Source organism: Amblyomma mixtum, chromosome 2, assembly GCF_055824585.1.
Source record: "Amblyomma mixtum isolate Tamu chromosome 2, ASM5582458v1, whole genome shotgun sequence".
Classification (NCBI taxonomy): domain Eukaryota; kingdom Metazoa; phylum Arthropoda; class Arachnida; order Ixodida; family Ixodidae; genus Amblyomma; species Amblyomma mixtum.
In genome coordinates, this window is record NC_143013.1 from 22,660,113 (window position 1) to 22,680,207 (window position 20,095).

Sequence of the window (20,095 nt, forward strand, 5' to 3'; positions counted from 1 at the left end):
GTCGCCCTTCCGCCCTTCCATTTCTGCCGCTGACATTCGCGAAGACGTCCGCGGCACCGGTCCGCTTTCAAGGGGAACCCAGGCACGGCCCCCAAAGCCAGCCGCTCGTTACTTGTGCTTCGTTCCCATTTCCCGTTTAGAATCCCGTGTGCTCGCCCCCTGTTGTAGAGGCTATGCTTTACTCAGCTGCAAGTTTACTGGCCTCCGCCCTGCTGTTCTTTCTTTCCTTCTTTCTTTCTTTCTTTCTTTCTTTCTTTCTTTCTTTCTTTCTTTCTTTCTTTCTTTCTTTCTTTCTTTCTTTCTTTCTTTCTTTCTTCCTTTCTTTCTTTCTTTCTTTCTTTCTTTCTTTATTTATTTATTTATTTATTTCTTTCTTTCTTTCTCTCTTTCTTTCTTTCTTTCTTTCTTTCCTTCTTTCTTCTCTTTCTTTCTTTCTTTCCTTCTTTCTTCTCTTTCTTTCTTTCTTTCTTTCTCTCCCTCTTTTTCTTTCCTTCTTTCTCTCTCTCTCCCTTTCTTTCTTTCTCTCTTTCTTCCTTCCCTCGTGCCGAGAGCAATTTCTTGGCTTTGTGGCTCGCGTACGAACCGCTCTGATTCCTCCCTCTCCTGCGGCACTTGCGTTTGTGCCATGTCTCCTGCGTGGACGCGCGTGCCGTGCGCTGAGCCGCGGTTGCCACGGCGACGGGCGTGCTACCGGTGCGGCCCGTCTAACGATGACTTCCATGTTCCTTCGGCTTTCCCGACCGCATCGAAGGTTGGCGAAGCGGCACCGGATTGGCCCCAACGGTGCCACTCTCGGCGCGACGCTGCACTCCGGGCAAAGGCGCACGAGCGCCGGGGGCGCGCAGATATTTCCGACTTTTGCCGTACTGTTTTACTTCCGCCAAATCTAAACAAAGCGGAGCCATGCGAAGCAGCGTCTTCATATGCGGTCTGGCTAGCGCGGCAGTGAATGAAAGAAACGTGTTAGGAAATAAGATTTTTAGGCTTGCAAGCGCCTGTACTTATTGCGCATGGTGTTATCAATCAATCAATCAATCAATCAATCAATCAATCAATTAATCAATCAATCGTCAACGATTGAAATAAATAATTTTTTCTATGAATTCATTCATTGGTCGATTGATTGATCGGTCGGCTGGTTAATTCCGTGATTGACTGATCGGTAAATGAGCATACTCAGTGCATTTTTTTTTTTTGGGGGGGGGGGGGAGGGTCATGACTTTTGCTTTAGTTTATGGGATTTAACATCCAAAAGCGAATCAGACTATGAGGAACGCCGTAGTGAAGGGCTCCGGAAATTCCGGCCAACTGGGGTTCCTTAACGTGCACTGACATCGCACAACACACGGCCCTCTAGAATTTCGCCTCCATCGAAATTAGACCGGTGCGGCCGGGATCGAACCCGCGCATTTGGGGTGAGCAGTCCAGCGCCATAACCACTGAGCCACCGCAGCGGACAAAGTTATTGTCAATCAGTCAGCCAACCAGTGATTATACTGCTTGACAATGCAGGGGCGTCAAAGTCTACTCGGACTGTGTTGCATTATGCGCGTTTGTTGTCGATTATCCGTGTCTTCCTGTACATCATTTTATTTCTTAACACACAAAACTGTGCGGTCAAACTGTGTGAGCAACACTTGTTGTTGGGCTAGTTGGTAATACATACTTCTGAAGGAACCAGCGCACAAAACACAACGGACAAGAAAAAGCGCTCCTGTCCGTCGTGTACCACCTTTTTCTTGTCCGTTGTGTTTTGTGCGCTGGTTCCTTCAGAAACTGTGTGAACCGTACTGGCAATGCCGTGTATAAACGCTATCGCCAATCTGAACTAGCACCGAAGCAACCTAGCCTGTTCAGCCTCGAATGTCACCGCGACAGAGACCGGAAAATGAGCCAGAGAGGAGTTCTGTCACAACTGCTACGCGAGTGCAAACTCTTTTTTTTTAAAGTAGGCAGTTCCTTCACTGCACAGTTCCAAGAGCATTTGACGCTAGGCCTCCGACAATCTACACCTAAAGAAACGTTAGAGTTAATTGAAAGTACGGGCTAGGCAGCGCTACAGTTTTGTTACTGCGGCGGCTATTTAGTGATCCAGAAGAATGTGCAAACAAAAATAAAGAGAAAACAGTACGTCGGTAGGGCTGAATCCGTGTCAAAGCGAATCCCCGAATGTACGTCGGATACAGCCTTCTTGGTCTTGGCCTTCTTTCAGCGGCGAACCAAGTAGCGAAGCGCCCGGCGATTAAGTGGTAATCCCCGCTGGAGACTGGCAGGCGCCTTGCACAACTCCTCCGCGAACGCCGAAGATTACTTCACGTAACTGTAGGACGCTTCCAACGGATCAGCTCAGCGTTCTTATCGATTTATTGTTTGTCTTGAGCAGATTGCGGCTTTCCTATTGGCCCTCTGCCTTCTAGCGTTCTTATACAGACTAAATCATCGATTTTTCTCCTTTTTTTATGTGTGCGCATTAACAGGACAAATGGAAAGCTGACTCCGTTGGAGAAGGCCAACATGTTCTTTCTGCACGCTTATATAGGAAAAGAAAGCTGTTTATTGGACCGAGAGTTTTCTCCAAAAAGCCCTGTCATTGTCGAAGCAAAATGGGATGTGATCTCGGGTATAAGGGCCATTAAACCTGATGGGAAATTAAGAAGTGCGTATCTGGAAGCGTACAAAAAATAAAAAGACAGAAACAAAAGGTGAAAAGTAATATTCTCTGAAGCCCGAATGTGAAACGAGATCTTTGTAGCACTGGGCTTTCCTGGTAATTAGCACACACGTGCTTTCGCGAGCACTCCCGCGCGCACAACACACACGCACACTTGTGCGCGTGTAAAACGCACCATAAGCAAAGTGCACTGCAAAGACGACCTTCTTTCGCAGTTAAGTTCTACAGAAAGAATTTAAGTGCCGTACTTTCGCTGTTTTTGTACTCCTGTAAGTATTGTGTTTTCTTCTCAATTCCCTGTAAGCTTTGGTGCGCTAGATTTCCTGGTTTTCATGTTACCCTGCTTTCATAGTGGTATTCCTCCTTAAAAGCAAAACTGATGGATTCGTGAGGCCGGCTTTTTCTTTATTTATTTAACGTGTGGAAGCAGAATTTAGCATTATAAAGTGGAGCCTGCCATTCCTTTTTTTGTTACATAATAAAACCACTGCGCACTGTCAAAAAAAGGAAAAGCATCGTGTGTGTGCGTGTGTTTGTCAGCGCTGTTAAATGTTATTACTTACTATATCACTAAATGAGCAAATGGAAGAAGGAATGCTACTTCTGAACGGAGTTCATCTCTAAACAGAGCATATCATAATGAGGACTCCTCGGTGAAACCATTTCCTAAGCGAAGACATATGTTTGTGCATTACTCATATGTTTACTAGCATCGCGCCTCCTGACTGAACAAGTGCACTAAGCATGCATTAGTCCCCTTCAAATGTTTACTTCGGTTGCTCTTATTTCATATAATCATGCCCTTTTGTTGTTAGTCGCACTGAACCATGTTATGTTCCTCCGCAGCTCATTACCATAGTTAGGGTGTTTTTGTTTTACTGCGTTAGCACTGTAGTCATCTTTCGACGAAAACCCGGCCGTCTCTCTGTCTGTACGTGAAGCGACCACATTCCGGGCACTCTCCGGGCCTGGAAGGTGCCCCTTCAGGGCCGTGGTGAGTGTACTTCTAGGTACACATCGGGAGAAATCAGTCTCTACACGTGCCATCACCCTCTACCTGCTTCCGCACTCCCGAGGGCCCCAACCCCCTTCCCCCTCCGCCCTCACCCTTATCCGCCCACCACATGCCCACGGCGAAAGCTAGGCTGAAGACGCAGTAGGCAGCAGATCACTGTGAAAAGTATATACATCATCATCATTTATTTTACCCTTAAAAACCTCTGTTGAGGCATTACATAAGGGGGGGGGGGCAAAGCAAATGCAACTGGGAATAATACGTTGATACAACAAAACATAATGCAATACAATAAAATGGAAAACGATACATCACAATACAACGTTACCAGATGTTTCAGGGAAGGCTATCTAATTCTGAAAAATACGTTTCTTGAGGGAAAATATGGATTTTTCAGCATGGTGTTACCAGTGTTGGCGGACACCAGAGAACCGGTGAATCGTTTTATGTAGCAAACGGGTTGAATATTCTTGAATAATAAACTTTTTGACTATTGGAGTTAGGCACCTTGTTGCAATTAGAGATTTGGACCCGGTGGTTAGTAATAGCCATATCAGTTTCTAGAATTTAGAAAGCGCGATTACCCTTGGCGCGGTGGCTCGATAAAATTTGGCTTTTTTTACTAGTTACTCGCACTGGAAAAGTTTCTTTGCCTGCATGCTTTTCGAAAGCGAATATATTTGGGCACGATGTAGCCAAATTTTGTCGAGCCACGGCCCTGGGGATAATCGCTTTTTCGAAATTCTAAAAATTGATATGGCTATACTAACGACCGGCTTCAAATTTCTAATTGCAACCGTTTGGGTAGCTGTGATAGGTAAAAAGTTAATTATCAGAAATTAGTTAACCAGCTTACTACTTAACACAATTCACCGGCTTTCCGGTGTCCGCCAACACTGCTAATACTACGCCGCAAAAGCCTTATTTTTTTACCTCAAAAAGCCTCCTTATTTTTTCCGAAACCCCTGGTATCTACTGCAACCAGCGCTACTATCGCAGATTGGTCGCATCGCATCGTATGATCGCCTGTACACTTTTTTCTCCTTTCTTTTTGTCAACAAACTTTGTAACCCACCCTTCAAGTACAGCCCTATTGCGGATGTTGAGGGTCTTGCGAACCCATAATAGACACTGTTCAGAGAACAAGTCAATCTGTGCCCGTCTTGAGTGTTTCCTGCCTTCATTAATGACCATTCTCCAGCCCACATGCACAACACTCGCGGGCTCCACTGGGAACTAATAACAGAGGTACTCCTTGTTCGGATCCCTTCCCCCAACATCCACCTCGGCTTTTCTGCGAGTATAAAGCTCGGTGTACGTATACCGGGCACCCTCGTACCATCCCTGCGCTGTCTCAAACAGCGGACGTAGAATAAACAGCGATACCGGCGGTTTCGAACGGCGTCAACACCGAGGTCCATCAATAGCCACGCGCCGCCGGTCTTGCACGGGGGAGAAAGGGGAGAGAGACCGCAGTTTTTCGGCCGGATAAAAACAGACTCGAGGCCAAGCAAAACATCTCGCGTGTGGTTAATACGAGGAAGGGAAGTCAGAGGGAAGGGGGGGGGGGGGGGGGGGGGGTCTGCGTAAACACAGCAGTAGGAAGGAAATAGTTCGCTTTTTCTGACATGAAGAAGAACAAAACATGGGCCCCAGAAGAGGAGTGGGAGGGATTAGGGAGAGGGGGCGAACAAAGAATCACGGGCTTCGGCGACCAAAACAATTGTGCGCGAGAGAAATGGAAGAATCCGCGGCTATGTCGACTCGCCGCACGCTCTTTGTCAACAGGTCTTGTTTGTTGCTCTCTGGAATAACGGCGCGACTTTGACGCTTCCAGCTCGGTGCACCTGAAGCAATATGACGCCGCATAGCTGTTTGTGACAAAGGCAAACAAAATTTGGAGAAAAGCAACTGTGCGAAGCTTCGTGTCCGCAGAACCAGGGCGTCAGGCGTTGTGGTGTCAATGCACTACCATTTGTTTTCGTTTACGCCATTTGAAACTGTGTTACATAGTACTGGTGCTGTTTATTTCTGAGCAGTTTGAAAAACACCCGGTTTTTCCTGCGCATATTTGTTTTAAACCCATGACGTTCTAGTGAGTCACTGGTTTGTTTGCTTGCCGATTACCGGTTTAAAAAGTTTTCGCTATCTGTTCGGTAACCTGTATGCAAATTTTCCGAACGCTGCTCTTGGGCAGCGACTCCTTTCCTCCTTCCGTTATCCAGTGAGAGCGAACATTCCCCTTATTCAGCAAAAAGGGAAACCGAAAAGGGAACAACCGTACTTCTCTAAATGTTCATTTCGAGTGGGTCATCGCCATAGTGATCACCGTAGTCGCTACTAGAATATCGCTGTAACGCAACGCATAACGCTTTCCTCTCCAATGACGTCAGCAGGAAGCAATAAGATGCAGGCTACATGGGTTTCCGGTTTTTGTCACAATGCCTTGATCGCGCGCGGAAAGCTCATGTTCTCAGATGCTCACACGAAACTGCGCTGTATGTTAGAGTGGTGAAGTTTTGTTGACGTTAAATCGAACAAGCTGTTCCACTTGTATCGTAGGTTTAAAGCAATTCATCAAGAACTGCATGGCCGCCGCCGGCCGGAAGAATCGCGTGTGAACGTCGGACGGAACCCCTTGGGCCAAGCGCCGGTCATTCAAACTTTCCCCCATTTCTAATCCTTTTAGCGCCCGCTTTGTGCTCTCTAATAAAGGAGACCTGCGTACATATTTTCAGCGTAGCGGCTTCAGAAGCAAGCGATAGAAGGGATAGAACCGACGCGAACAATACGAGGCTGCTGCAGTGCAGAAGGAAAAAAAAAATCGTCCTTTTGGCACAGAGCGCTGTAGCCTGGAGGGCCTTTTTCATGGAAATCGTGATTGCGTTGCCCCCTTATCTTGACGTTTTATTTCCGATTCTGTCTTATTTTTCGTCTTCACTGTAAATTTACCAGCGCGCTTGTGTCCCCGGAAAACCTATTATTTCCCCACTATTCTTCGTTCTCGAGAGAAATGGGGCAGCCTTTCTGCTTCCTTTCATACGTAAAATGGCCTCACTCGGGGTCTTGTTTGAATCTCATAGTCAGTGCAATCGGTTCAGCATTACGACGCAAATAAAGAGTCGTAATACATGAGGATGGAGCAAGCAACGATAAGACTCGCGGGCCCTTTGTGTGTGCTATCCTTACTCGTGCCGTTGTCGCAAAGCGTTTCATTTGTTTCGCAACGCTCAGGAACGCCCGTGGCGGAGCAAACCAGGGCAGAACAACTATGCTGTCCGGACAGTGCCAGTTGCTGCCTTTTCGCAAATAGAGAGAAAAACAAAGGATTAGGATATAAGGAGTAAAGACTTCGATCAAAGGAACGAGCAGAAAGCGAAAGGAAAGCGATTGGGGACGAGACAGGCAAAGCAATCCCATCGGGACATGTTTGCTGCTGCATCCCCTCCCCATGAGCTACTCGGGGCCTTCGGAAACTTTTCCATAAGTTGTTCTAGCCAGATATGACCGTTTTTCTGTCGCCGAAGACCTGGGGGCACAGCTTACTCTCAAGGGGTTCTCGTTCCAGGTCTCCCTCGCGACAGAGACGTCCTGGTGAGATATAGAAGTGGCGAGCGAAGCGAAAAAGAACATAAGCACAACTCCGGCGGCAGGGGTGACGTGATTGGAAGGCCTAAGAGCTCTGTCGATGGCAGGGCAGACGGTGATCTCTGCCGCTGCAGAAGCTAGCAGGACCGAGAGTCGGTGACACCAGTGGCCTTCGGAGCGGGCTCTCAGGCTCGTCGCGGGCCGTTGACTTAGCGACCCTCTTGAGTCCTGGCCCACACATGTAATGCGGGGAGTTGGGGGCTAGGGTCTCAGCTTGGCCGGATGCCGCCACGAGACTTGGATTGCACGCACTTACTTACTGCTCGCTTGCTCTTGGTGTTCTGCGAACGTGTCCCGGGCAATGCTCTTGGATTCGCTTGCTTTCTGATTGGTGCTTTCTCCGCATCGGACTAAGGACTCCGGCTGTTGCGGTAGCTTGCTTTCTACCTCTGCTGCTGAAGATGGCGACCGGTTTCTTAGCTGACGTTGACTGGCTTCTATCTGTGCCTGTGACTCTGGTGCGCCACTGCTCTGCCTCGCTAAAACTGTGCACCGCTCTGGGAACTGGAGCAGGCATCAGCCAGTTCGGCCTCAATGCACGCACGGTGGAAGCTCGCCGGCACATTCGTTGTACGACTACAGGCAATGCTCATTAATTTCTGCGTGGGTTCCGGGCGACCACGAAGCGTTATTTGTCTGCGGGCGTTTTTGTTAGCAAGGGTGCTGGTTAGGTAACGTCACTTGTAGCTTTTGTAACGCTGCACGGAATTAGTAGGACAGGGCAGATGTGTACGCTTGGCTCGCGGTGCAGGATGAGGCTTGGCGCTCAACGATGCGAGAAGCTCCGTGTGGAAGTGAGCCGGGTGAAAATGTTGGACCCTTATGTGGGTGCAGCATGCATTCTGCTAAAACTAAGAATGATAATAGTGCGCAAGCAAAAAGTCCGTCAAAATGATTTGGCGCTGCCACCGGGGTTTCGTGCTGTTTGAGCTACGCAGACCCTACGAGGGAAGGAAGCTAAGATAAGCTTTTGTGGTTTTTTCTTTGGTTTGTCAGGCTTGATGTAAATGCGGGCAACACAGTTGCCTCAGTTTTGACGAATGGCGGAGGAAACGACTTCTGTTTGATTTTCTGTACGTTGTACGTCGCGTTTTTCAGTACACTGAAGCTTCCTACTGCAGAGACAGTCTCGACGATCGGAATGTAAGTACACGTGTTAACCCTAAGTGCCTGCGGTCAAGGACGACAGAATGAATGAGACACGAAGGAAGCTTGCAGCGTACACAATTCGAATCGAATGGTTTCAGATTTACGATATACCTGCTGAGAAGCAGGTTACGTCTAGTTATAGCGGAACGCTGACTGAATGTAGGCCTTCATGATGGCAAGTAGCGCAAGAAAAAGACGCCTGGAAAAGCATCCCCGCACAAAATATTTTTTACACAGTCAATATACTGTCCATAGACTTCTGTCTATAAAGTCTATAGACTCTCTATACACAGATCCTAGAGAACAGTATATAGGCGATACAGATGCTATAGACAGTCATAGACAATCTATAGATTTATGACTATACACTTTTAGTAGACTTTTGTCTATAGACAGTCTATAGACTATCTATAGGCAAAAAGAAATATCTATAAGAAGACAATATAGTCTATTAGAAGTCTATATATAGATTGCCTAAATAGGATTTTTATATGAGCCCGTCCTGTGTGTTACTGGTCGTAATGCGTACTCGTATATCGTCCTTACCTTGTCAGGAGACAAGGGGAAGGAAAGAGGCGCTCATTATGACATACATGATGGATGATCACAGTCACCGAAACCTAGGAGTACAGGGGATGTCTTACTTTTTTAATTGTAGTTTTTATTCATCGCCCATTGATAAAAATTACAATTTAAAAAAGGTAATACATCATCTGTACTCCTAGGTTTCGTTAGCATCCGTCTTATGACTGTTACTGTGACTGTTACGGTGACTGTAACGGTGACTTTTATGATGACTGTTAGAGTCCGTCCTTAGCTTGTGTTACTCCGAAACATGCGCGTCTAGTCTATTCCGCAATCCTGAACCGCTTCAATTAATTCAGGCCTTGCCCCGATATTGGGGCCACTGGTCGTCAAATTGGATTCCCCACACCTTGCCCTGATAATGGGACCAGTGGCCATCAGTAAAACATATTTTTCTTCGTGCATGGGATCTAGGGCTGTAGTTTTGTTTTAAAATATTGCTCTTTTTTCATTAGTTAGGCATACAGTATTTAGTTGAAGCCGACTTAAAGTTTATTAAAAAGGCACGCTGGCACTCTAAGTTTCTTGTGCTGAACCAACTAGCGTAAGCTTCACCTCAGCTTTGACCTACGCAGCCTTATAAACACTCTGAACTTCTTGTCGATAGTTTGTGGTGGGCGAGACCTCCCTTGGCGTGTAGTCGGTGATTCAAAATCCTTGATTCAGTGAGTAAAGGAGCCTTTGAGGGAGGTTGGCCGTTGATTCGCGGAAAAGTCGTTGCGTGGGCTGCGCTCGGTAATTCAGATGGAGGGCTTCTTTTCAGGGCTTCACGAACACACCGTGAAGGTTTCGGGGCACCGCACGAGGTTTTATACAGACGCTTCGCCCTTAAATGCAAAGCTTGCGAGCCTCCACGCATACACAAGCTGCATTCACGTGCCAGGCTTCATTGCGGAGTTCATCGCGCGGTCAGCTCTCCTCTCTTCCTTTTCAGTAATCGCGCTCATTCTCCATATATGAACATCCTGTTTAGATTTTCAAGGTCGAAACGTTGGCTATGTATAAAGTGTCATAAAGGTTATTGTGTGCCTCCTACGCACGAATATTCTTTTCCCCATATATAATATAATATAATATAATATAATATAATATAATATAATATAATATTGTAGCGTGCAACGCCAAAAAGAACACCCGCGCAGAGACGAAAAAACCTGCGGCGGTCCCCTATAGTGGTTCGAGCGCGCGCGAGAGAGCCAACTAACTTCTTCCTCTTCTAGCGCATGCGCTACTTCTGTCTCTTCTTCGAATGCATGTATCACTGCCCCCCTCTTCTGCAGCATCGACACGATGCGGCTGGGAGGGAAAAGTCAGCGAAAGGGTAGAACACAGCTGCAGTGGACCGCAGTTCAGGCAGGTAGCCGGTCGTGGTAAGGCTTCATGCGAACAACGTGTACGACTTCAGTTCGGTGCGACCGGCGCGATGAACAAGCTGGCGGGGCGGGAGCAACTGCATAAGTCACATCACTGATGCGGCGCACTACTTCGTAAGGGCCGAAGTATCGGCGCAGCAGCTTTTCAGAGAGCCCGCGGCGACGAACAGGTATCCAAATCCACACAAGGTCGCCGGGAGCATAACTGACGAAACGGCGTCCACAGTTGTACTTAGTGGCGTCAGCCTCCTGTTGACGGTGGATGCGCACCCTTACAAAAATTTTTAGTAACATTCTTTAGAAAGTCTTTCGACAATTGTTAATAGAACCTATCAACATTGAATAGAAAGTCTTTTAAACGCCTTTGTACATTGTAGTAACAACCTATCAACCGTCTTCCGACAATTGGCCACCGATATCCAAAAGACTCAAGTACATAGAAAGTCTTTATACTTCCTATCATCCCCTTATCGAGTTTGTATACACTTCCTACTGACCCCTTACCGACAATGTCTACCAACACCCTATTAACGGTCTTCCGACAATTGGCCACCGTTATCCAAAAGACTCAAGTACATAGAAAGTCTTTACACTTCCTATCATCCCCTTATCGAGTTTGTATACACTTCCTACTGACCCCTTACCGACAATGTCTACCAACACCCTATTGACGGTCTTCCGACAATTGGCCACCGTTATCCAAAAGACTCAAGTACATAGAAAGTCTTTACACTTCTTATCAACCACATACCGACAATGTCTACCAACGCCCTATCAACGGTCTTCCGACAATTGGCCACCGTTATTCAAAAGACTCAAGTACGAAGAAAGTATAATTCCTACATCAACTTTTGGAAAAGTGTATGTTAACTACACAGTACAACACTTTTACCAACATAGTTTTATCACTTCAAAATCATTTTGTGAACACTATCCTGGAGTGCTTAAAGAATAATAGAAGCAAAATGCAAATTATTACATTTATTGTGCACAAGTGTACATACGCGCTACAACACATGCATGATGCATCAAAATATTTTATGGAGAACAATAGAGGAACAGAATATTGCCTTCGGCACACTTCCCCTCAGTTCCCTCTGAGTAACAATGACTGACACACAGCAATTGAAAAACATAACAGGTTTTAATTCACGATGTTTCGGCTGGAGGACCAGCCTTTTTCGAGCACAGTATAGCATTCGAAACGAAAGCTGTGCGTTTCAAATGCTGTAGAAAACGACTGGCCCTCCAACCAAAACATCGTCAATTAAATCCCGTTAGGTTTTTATTACATATATATACGAGGTGTTTCAGGGAAGACTAAATAATTTTCAAAAAACAGGTATTTTGAGATGAATGTATGGCTTTTTCAGCATAGTATTACCAGTGTTGGCAGGCACCAGAAAACTTGTGAAGAGTCTTACGTAATAAGCTGGTTAGCTAATTTTTATTAATGAACCTTTTCACTATCAGAAACTTTGTTAAAACATTAAGTTTGGCTTGTTGGTAACGGCTTGAAGGAATCATACTCTTAGCGGTAAGAACACACACAACACCAAGACACACACACACAGGACACCCGCTAGACTTCAACTATCTTTACTGGACACTTGTACGACATAAATATGTATCACTGAGCACACGCAGGTGCCTCGTCATCGGCATCAGGTCTAACTACGCCCTCCCCTCTCCTCCAAGGCATACGGTTGCGCCGATAAACAATCCCTTTTTCTGCCAATGCCAGGGAGGGAGTGCTTACACACATGTCACCCGCCTCTTGAATACGAAAGGCCTGGGAGCCGAGAAAAAAGAAAGAAAAATTATCGAAGTCTTTCGTATTCAAGAGGCGGGTGACATGTGTAAGCACTCCCTCCCTGGTGTTGGCAGAAAAAGAGATTGTTTATCGGCGCAACCGTATGCCTTGCAGGAGAGGGCACGGCGTAGTTAGACCTGTTGCGGATGACGAGGCACCTGCGTGTGCTCAGTGATACATATTTATGTTGTACAAGTGTCCAGTAAAGATAGTTGAAGTCTAGCGGGTGTCCTGTGTGTGTGTGTCTTGGTGTTATGTGTGTTTCTTACTGCTAAGAATATGATTCCTTCACTATCAGAGTTAGGCGTCTAGTTGCCATTAGAGATTTGTAGCAGTTACATGCACTGGAGGGGTTTCTTTCCCTGTGTGCTTTCAAAAGCGCATGTATTTTCGCACGATGCAGCCAAATTTTGTCGAGCCACAGCGGCGAAAGTAATCATGTTTTGTACATTCCAGAAACTGATATGGCTACTACGAACAACTGGCTAAAAGTCTCTAACTGCAACCAGTTGCAAACCTGTGTTAGTTAAAAAGTTAATTATCAGAAATTAGTTAACCAGCTTACTAAATACACCTCACCGGCTTTCTGGTGTCTGCTAACACTGGTAATATTATGCAGAAAAAGCCATATTTTTGAAAACTACTTATTCTTCCCTGAAACACCTGGTGCATATAAATACTGCTCACTTTCCTGTACAACACAGAAACGAAATAATTTCTTCTGTAACATGAAAGTTCCATGAGCCACATAACAAACCCGTGGAAAAAAACTGCATGCATACACACACATCTCTCCAAAACAGCTAAAAAATCCCACACAGTGAAACAATGCTTACACTGTCTTAAGACCAACATTAAAGGCTGCAAACACTAGCGAATTAAAAGTCAAACAAATGCCAAACATATGCTAAATGTCCCCATGGATGTAGATATTAAGCTATGAGCTGATTTTAATAAAAATGCATAAGCACAGAAATGCTTAAGAGGCTTTGTTGGTGCACTATCCTGACACTTGTCCTCAATATCAGGCAGCCTGCTTGTTGTTCATCATCATCATCAGCCTGACTATGCCCACTGCAGGGCAAAGGCCTCTCCCATGCCTCTCCAATTAACCCTGTCGTTACTTGTCTGCATCACCAGTGGAAGAGGTAGCGTCCTAGTGATGAGACGTGTGCACGAACAGGTAGCCTTCTCCATGGCAGAATGCAGCAGCAAGAGAACTGCACAAGAAAACATTCAAAGTATACAGTTATAGTAACTTCTAATAGAATCAAACACGAAGCAGCAACAATCAGTTAAATGTGCACTAAAATGCAGCACTCCGAGTGAGTTTGATAAGGCTGCTGAGTAATAGCATAAGCAGCAGTCACAAGACTAGAACTAAATGTAATGCGTCCTTGAACAAGAAAAAGCTATAACATGCTGTTGTGTTCAATTCTGCCCCCACATTCGAAGACTGAATGATATTCACAGGAACTGACATTAACGTGTTACACCTAATTAGGCAGGCTCGAGACAAGGCGGTAGGTGACTATAGGTTCTAGGAACAGTAAGGGAGAGTTATTAGTAGAGTTCGCAGATAAAAATAGTTTACGGATTATGAATACCTTCTTCCGCAAACGAGCAAACAGGAAGTGGACGTGGAAGAGCCCCAATGGTGAGACTAAACATGAAATAGACTTCATACTGTGTGCACACCCTGGCATCGTAGAGGATGTGGAGGTCCTCGGTAAGGTCCGTTGTAGCGACCACAGAATGGTAAGGTCTCGTGTTAGCTTAGATTTGAAGAGGTAACGGAGGAAACTGGTGAAGCGAAAGGCTATTAACGAGTTAGCATTAAGAGGGAAGGTAGAGGAATTCAGACTGTCGCTGCAAAACAGATTTTCCGCTTTAACTGAAGAAGACGACCGCAGTGTTGAAACAATGAATGATAATCTTACAGCTATCGTTACAGAGTGCGCCACAGAAGTAGGTTGTAGGATGGTTCGACAGGATACCAGCAAGCTATCTCAGGAGACTAAAGATCTGATTAAGAAACGCCAAAGCATGAGGACTTCTAACTCCACAGACAGGATAGAACTAGCAGATCTATCGAAGTTAATAAATAAGCGCAAGGTAGCCGACATAAGAAAGTTTAACGTGGAGAAAATCGAGCATGCTCTAAGGAACGGAGGTAGCCTAAAATCAGTGAGGAGAAAACTGGGCATAGGTAAAAACCAGATGTATGCGCTAAAAGACAAACAGGGCAATGTCATCAGCAATATGGATAAGATAGTTGAATTAGCCAAAGAATTCTACACAAATCTATACAGTAGCGAATGTAATCATCAAGTTACTGAGGGAGGCAGTCGAGCACAGCAATGGGACATCCTGCCAGTAACGAAGGAGGAAGTAAAGAAAGCCTTAGGAGCAATGCAAAGAGGGAAAGCAGCTGGTGAGGATCAGGTAACAGCAGATTTGTTGAAGTATGGAGGAGAGATTGTGCTACAAAAACTAGCCACCCTGTATACGCAGTGCCTTGTGACCTCGAGAGTACCAGAAGCTTGGAAGAACGCTAACATTATCTTAATTCATAAGAAAGGAGACGTCAAGGACTTGAAGAATTACAGACCAATCAGCTTATTGTCCGTTGCCTACAAGGTATTTACTAAGGTAATCGCTAATAGAGTCAGGAAAACCTTGGACTTTAGTCAACCAAATGATCAGGCAGGCTTTCGTAAAGGATACTCGACAATAGACCACATTCACACTACCAATCAGGTGATAGAAAAATGCGCGGAATATAACCAACCCCTATATATAGCCTTCATTGATTACGAGAAAGCATTTGACTCAGTGGAAACCTCAGCTGTCATGCAGGCATTGCGGAATCAGGGTGTGGAAGAGTGTTATGTGAAAATATTGGAAGATATTTATAATGATTGCACAGCTACTATAGTTCTCCATAAAGTCAGCAATAAAATTCCAATACGGAAAGGTGTCAGGCAGGGAGACATGATCTCGCCAATGCTCTTCAATGCCTGCTTACAGGAGGTATTCCGGGGACTGGAATGGGAACAGTTAGGGATAAGAGTTAATGGAGAATACCTGAGTAATTTGCGATTCGCTGATGACATTGCCTTGCTAAGCCACTCAGGACAAGAACTGCAAAGCATGATCAACCAGTTAGACAGGCAGAGCAGAACGGTGGGGCTAAGAATTAACATGCAGAAAACCAAAGTAATGTTCAACAGCCTAGCAAGGGAACAGCAGTTCGCAATTGGTAGCGAGGTGCTGGAAGTAGTAAGAGAATATGTCTACTTAGGGCAGGTAGTGACCGCAGATCCGGATCATGAGAGGGAAATAACTAGAAGAATAAGAATGGGGTGGAGCGCATATAGCAGATTCTCTCAGATCATGATTGGTAGCTTACCAATATCCCTGAAGAGAAAAGTATACAACAGCTGTATCCTACCGGTACTCACCTATGGGGCAGAAACGTGAAGGCTAACAAAGAGGGTTCAGCTTAAGTTAAGAACAACGCAGCGAGCTATGGAAAGGAAAATGATAGGTGTAACGTTAAGAGATCGGAAGAGGGTGAGGGAACAAACGCGGGTTAATGACATCTTAGTTGAAATCAAGAAGAAGAAATGGGCTTGGGCAGGGCATGTAATGCGAAGGCAAGATAACCGCTGGTCCTTAAGGGTAACGGAGTGGATTCCAAGAGAAAGCAAACGCAGCAGGGGACGGCAGAAAGTTAGGTGGTCGGATGAGATTAAGAAGTTTGCGGGGATACAGTGGCGGCAAGTGACAAAGGACAGGGTTAACTGGAGAGACATGGGAGAGGCCTTTGCCCTGCAGTGGGTGTAGTCAGGCTGATGATGATGATGACCAAATTAGGCTACCACGAAGAGATATTTAGCCATTCCAGTCATATGAAGATAACATGCAGGCCATAAAATATAAAAATTATTTTGTGTTTCTGATTTGTCTGCACAAAAATTCAGGCAGCTTTTGTTTTCAAAAGTGATGGCACAAAGACATTGCAATATAATGCACATGTTGCTGTAGATAATGTATCATTTGGAGCTATACCAGGTGTTAGGGGAAAATGTATGAACAAAGAGTACAAAGGTGAGCAAGTTCGTCAGGGCAAGAGTGGCACACTCTAAAGCAAATGAATCAAAATATTAAGGCACACACTGCGTCAGATACAATACTTGTAAGTAAAGCTGCATAGAACTACAAGCGATAAAAGCCTCAGAAACGTGCCCCTAAGGGAGCAGCTGGACTGGTAGTTTTTTATTTGTCCCGCAGCACATCCCTCTAGTGCTGAGGCCTGCTCATATCTGTTTAAGTTAAGAATACAAGGGAAACAAGCAAACAAGTGTTCCAAAGAAGATAAAAATGTGCACTTAGGTTGTTCTTTAGGAAATTACCTGTCACTAATTGCAGCAATAAATACCTCGAGAAAGAAAATAAGTTATTTACACAGCTTATTACAAACCTTGATGACACGGGAGAAAGGCAACATCAAATGCATCGGTTCAAGTAAAGCCAGGGGTCTTGTTAAGGTCACAGCAATATTTGTTGACTTAGGCTCAGCTAGTGTAATGCAATCAGTAACTGAACGTCGGCATGAATAAAAAAAACAAAGCACCAATACTCAATTCCAAATGCATTTCAACTGTACAGTGCAGTCAGTTGTGACAAAGGGAGTGTGAAAGAAAACCTCAGCAATGCTCATGACATCAAATAAGCACCTTTCTTCTGTACAGCTAAAATATAAGCTTTGCAGGGTTTCATGTAATGCAAGGATAACCTGGTAAGGTATCAATTATTGATGCTAGCAACAAATATGCTTCTAAAGCAGAGTGCTCCACTTGAACGCCAATATTCAATTATGCATTGCCCGTTAGGCCATGCCTATCACATCACTGGTTCACTTCAAACATGCCATACCTTGTAAGAGGTAGGTACTGCTGAAGTAAACCTATAAAATTTATTTGCTGCTTTTAGACTGCTGTATAAAGGTCATGAAGCAGATAATTGTTTTAATTTGGTCTATACAGTGGTCAAGATTTCCAAGCACGAGAGGCATGAGGGAAAAAACTATAGAAAGCATTTCACACTATAACACAATGCACTTGACTAGGGGAGTGCTTTCATGACGCCCGCAATATCTTTTCCCTTTCTCTTGGTCCTCTTTTAAAAGAAAAAAAAAACGAAAGAGAGAGGGAGCCTGGACCAGAAGATTTTTGGCAGGCTAAAAAAGACAAGGAAAATATACCCACTTGTCTACCTATCCTTTTACAAGTGGCACATGCTTGATATCCAGTGTCAATGGCTGATAGGCTGAACCAGCACGTCTTGATGTCATTTGCCTCTGGTTGAGGTAGCATTGGCTCGATGACAGATGAAAGCTGGTGCAAAAGTAGCGTGATGATACCGGTGGAGCAGCTGTACAGGGCTTGACTGCGGGTGCATTTGAAGAAAGGCTGCATTAGAGCCATGCTTTCATAAACATCACAGAAGCCACATCCCATTAAAACCTCTAGCTGTTCAGTCCAATGTGTTCATGAGTGGAGGCTAATTATTAATTACCTATGCCTCCAATAGTTAGCAAAAAAATGGTTTACAAAGCTTGTCATACTTTTCTTAAAGCTATTAATCGCGAATCACGTTATACTTTTATCGCTTCAGACTGAAAATGGGGGAATGACATAAATGTAGTGAACGTAAAAAAATAAAATGACAACAAACCTTCCATTGTGCGATTACCTCAGCTGCACTGCAATGGAATGGTTCTGCTATTTTTAGTCGTCGTTTCGTTGACCAGAACTATCAAGAAACACAGCACTTGATGTGACTGCGACGTAGAACGGGCAATGCTCCTTATCCAGTAAACACTCAGGCAGCAGAATCAAAAGACGCACGCCGCTACAAGCACTTTTCGTTCTTATGGTCTCCTTTTCACGCGCTGCTCCTGTTCAGTCGGAATAACGAATCAAGCAGCACCCCATAGTTCTCGGCGTGCAACCAAATTCTATCACATAACTCCTGCGCCGAGGAGCTGACGCAAACAGCGTGAGGCGGCGGGTTAAAAGTTGCATAGTTGGCAAGCGAGCGTGTCAGAACACCTTCTCTCTGCAAACGATCGCGTGGTGCCCGCATTTTGCACCTCACTGCGAACAAGACGTGAAGACCAACCCAAATGCATTCGCAGCCCTCAATCGTACCCCCGACACATCGCAGAAGTCATTTTCCAGTTCTGTACTTACATTTGTCAACGTTCACGGCAAGCCGTTTCTTCTATCGGGCATCGGGCGCCGGCCGCTCTCGGCGTGGTTGCGTGCAGTACGTCAGAGCAGTTTTTGAGCACTGCATGCGCGTAAGAACGTCTTCCGCAGCACTGGAGCCATCTGTCACCTTCCGAGTTCAGTCACACTACCACAACACTAACGAGGCCGCACATTTAACACAAACAAACTGAAGAAACGCACCCACATCACAAACGTCGCACCTCGCCAACAAAGAGTCGTTTCAGCGTCCTAAAAGAGATAGTGTAGCGCACGGCCAACATGAGACTCGCAATCCGCCGCCAGCGAACGGAAAGGTGGCGCTAATGTCGCCTAACTTTACACGCGTTAAAAAGAGAATTGATAAAGCCCTTTTTGCCACAAACTTGTTGCATTAAACGACAAAATATCTTGTTTCAATTACAAAGTCAGCAAATGGGAATGATTGCGGTGAAAAAATGCGACTACTCACAAGCATCTGTTTCTGGCGGCGCTGCGAACGAAAGCTTGGAAAACCGGGCAGCATGCCGGGCAGCTACAGGCGACGCATCTGGGGCCAGGAAAGCCGCAGCCGCTGCACGGCTGCACTGTCTGCCTAGTTCTAAGGCTATAACTCAGCTCCCCGTAACTGCGTCGCAGAATAAGGAATGATGATGATGTTGCCAAACGCTACTGGTTTCGGTTTTTATTTTCGCATATTATGTGGCTTAGCGTACTCTACACAGCTTGGCTCATGCGATTTAGTGTGCGTGTGTGTACCTAGGGAACACGAGCGTTCGCACGCCGCTCTAGCGTGACGCGCGAAACTTTCAAGGCTGCGCTGCAGCATCGCCTCTGTTTTGTGTGTGTTTATATCACGTCATTGGACACCTTGCACGCTCTTTGCTCGAGCGAGCCCCGCCGACAGTCGCGCTACCGTAGTCTTTTTGTCTGCTTCCTTGATTGCTTTTTGCCTCTGCCTTATGCGGTCCTCGGCTCGGCCTCACGTCCGCTGATGGCAGTAAGAAAAGGCGAAGACTGAACACATGCTTTCGCGCGTCTACTCCGTATGACTACGTTAAAACCCAACACTTTATTCCAGGATTCCTTAGTCATTGCATTACGGGAAGATAGAAAATACAGCTCTCACCACGTTTTCCCTCGCCACAGCTTCGTACCGTGTTTGCGTTGAAGGAGATGCAAGTGAAGATGCGGAAGAGGCACTGCGCCTGTGTTTTAGCGGTGCTCAAAGTGGGGGCTGCTCTCACCCTAGCTTTTTCCATACTGGAAGCTCCTCTGTGGCTCAGTACTACCGAAAAATGTAACAAGTCAAGAATGAGGGCTTATAGTGCTCCAATTGCCGTGCACCTTCCTCATGCAAAGCCCTTGTTACCGCAGTTGAGTACAGCGGGCCGCTGTTACCTGTTTTGTTTCTCTAACTTCTCTTTATAGTATCGGCCGCCGAACATGAATAAAAATTAATATTGCCTTGCCTGAAATTTCGCATGTACAGTCGCTGAGGAACGAAGCAACTTGAGTTCTCGAAGCTGTAAGCCTGCACACGTTACACAGAATTTACTCAGA

General features: G+C 45.6%; 1 protein-coding gene and 1 long non-coding RNA gene across 5 annotated transcripts in view; one reads left to right on the forward strand and one right to left on the reverse strand.

Annotated features, from left to right (window-relative positions):
- Nucleotides 1–20,095, forward strand: part of LOC149358668 (uncharacterized) — a 274,207-nt gene that overhangs the window by 86,018 nt on the left and 168,094 nt on the right. The gene's annotated exons all lie outside the window — the stretch shown is intronic.
- LOC149358669 (uncharacterized) lies at nt 12,443–18,768 on the reverse strand. Of its 2 annotated transcripts, none has more exons than XR_016288710.1 (3): nt 18,515–18,768; nt 17,528–17,731; nt 12,443–13,474 (listed from the first exon to the last, which is right to left on the reverse strand). It is a non-coding gene; the product is annotated as an uncharacterized LOC149358669 (long non-coding RNA). The 2 variants fall into 2 exon arrangements; XR_016288709.1 differs by having other exon boundaries at nt 12,444–13,474; nt 17,528–17,708.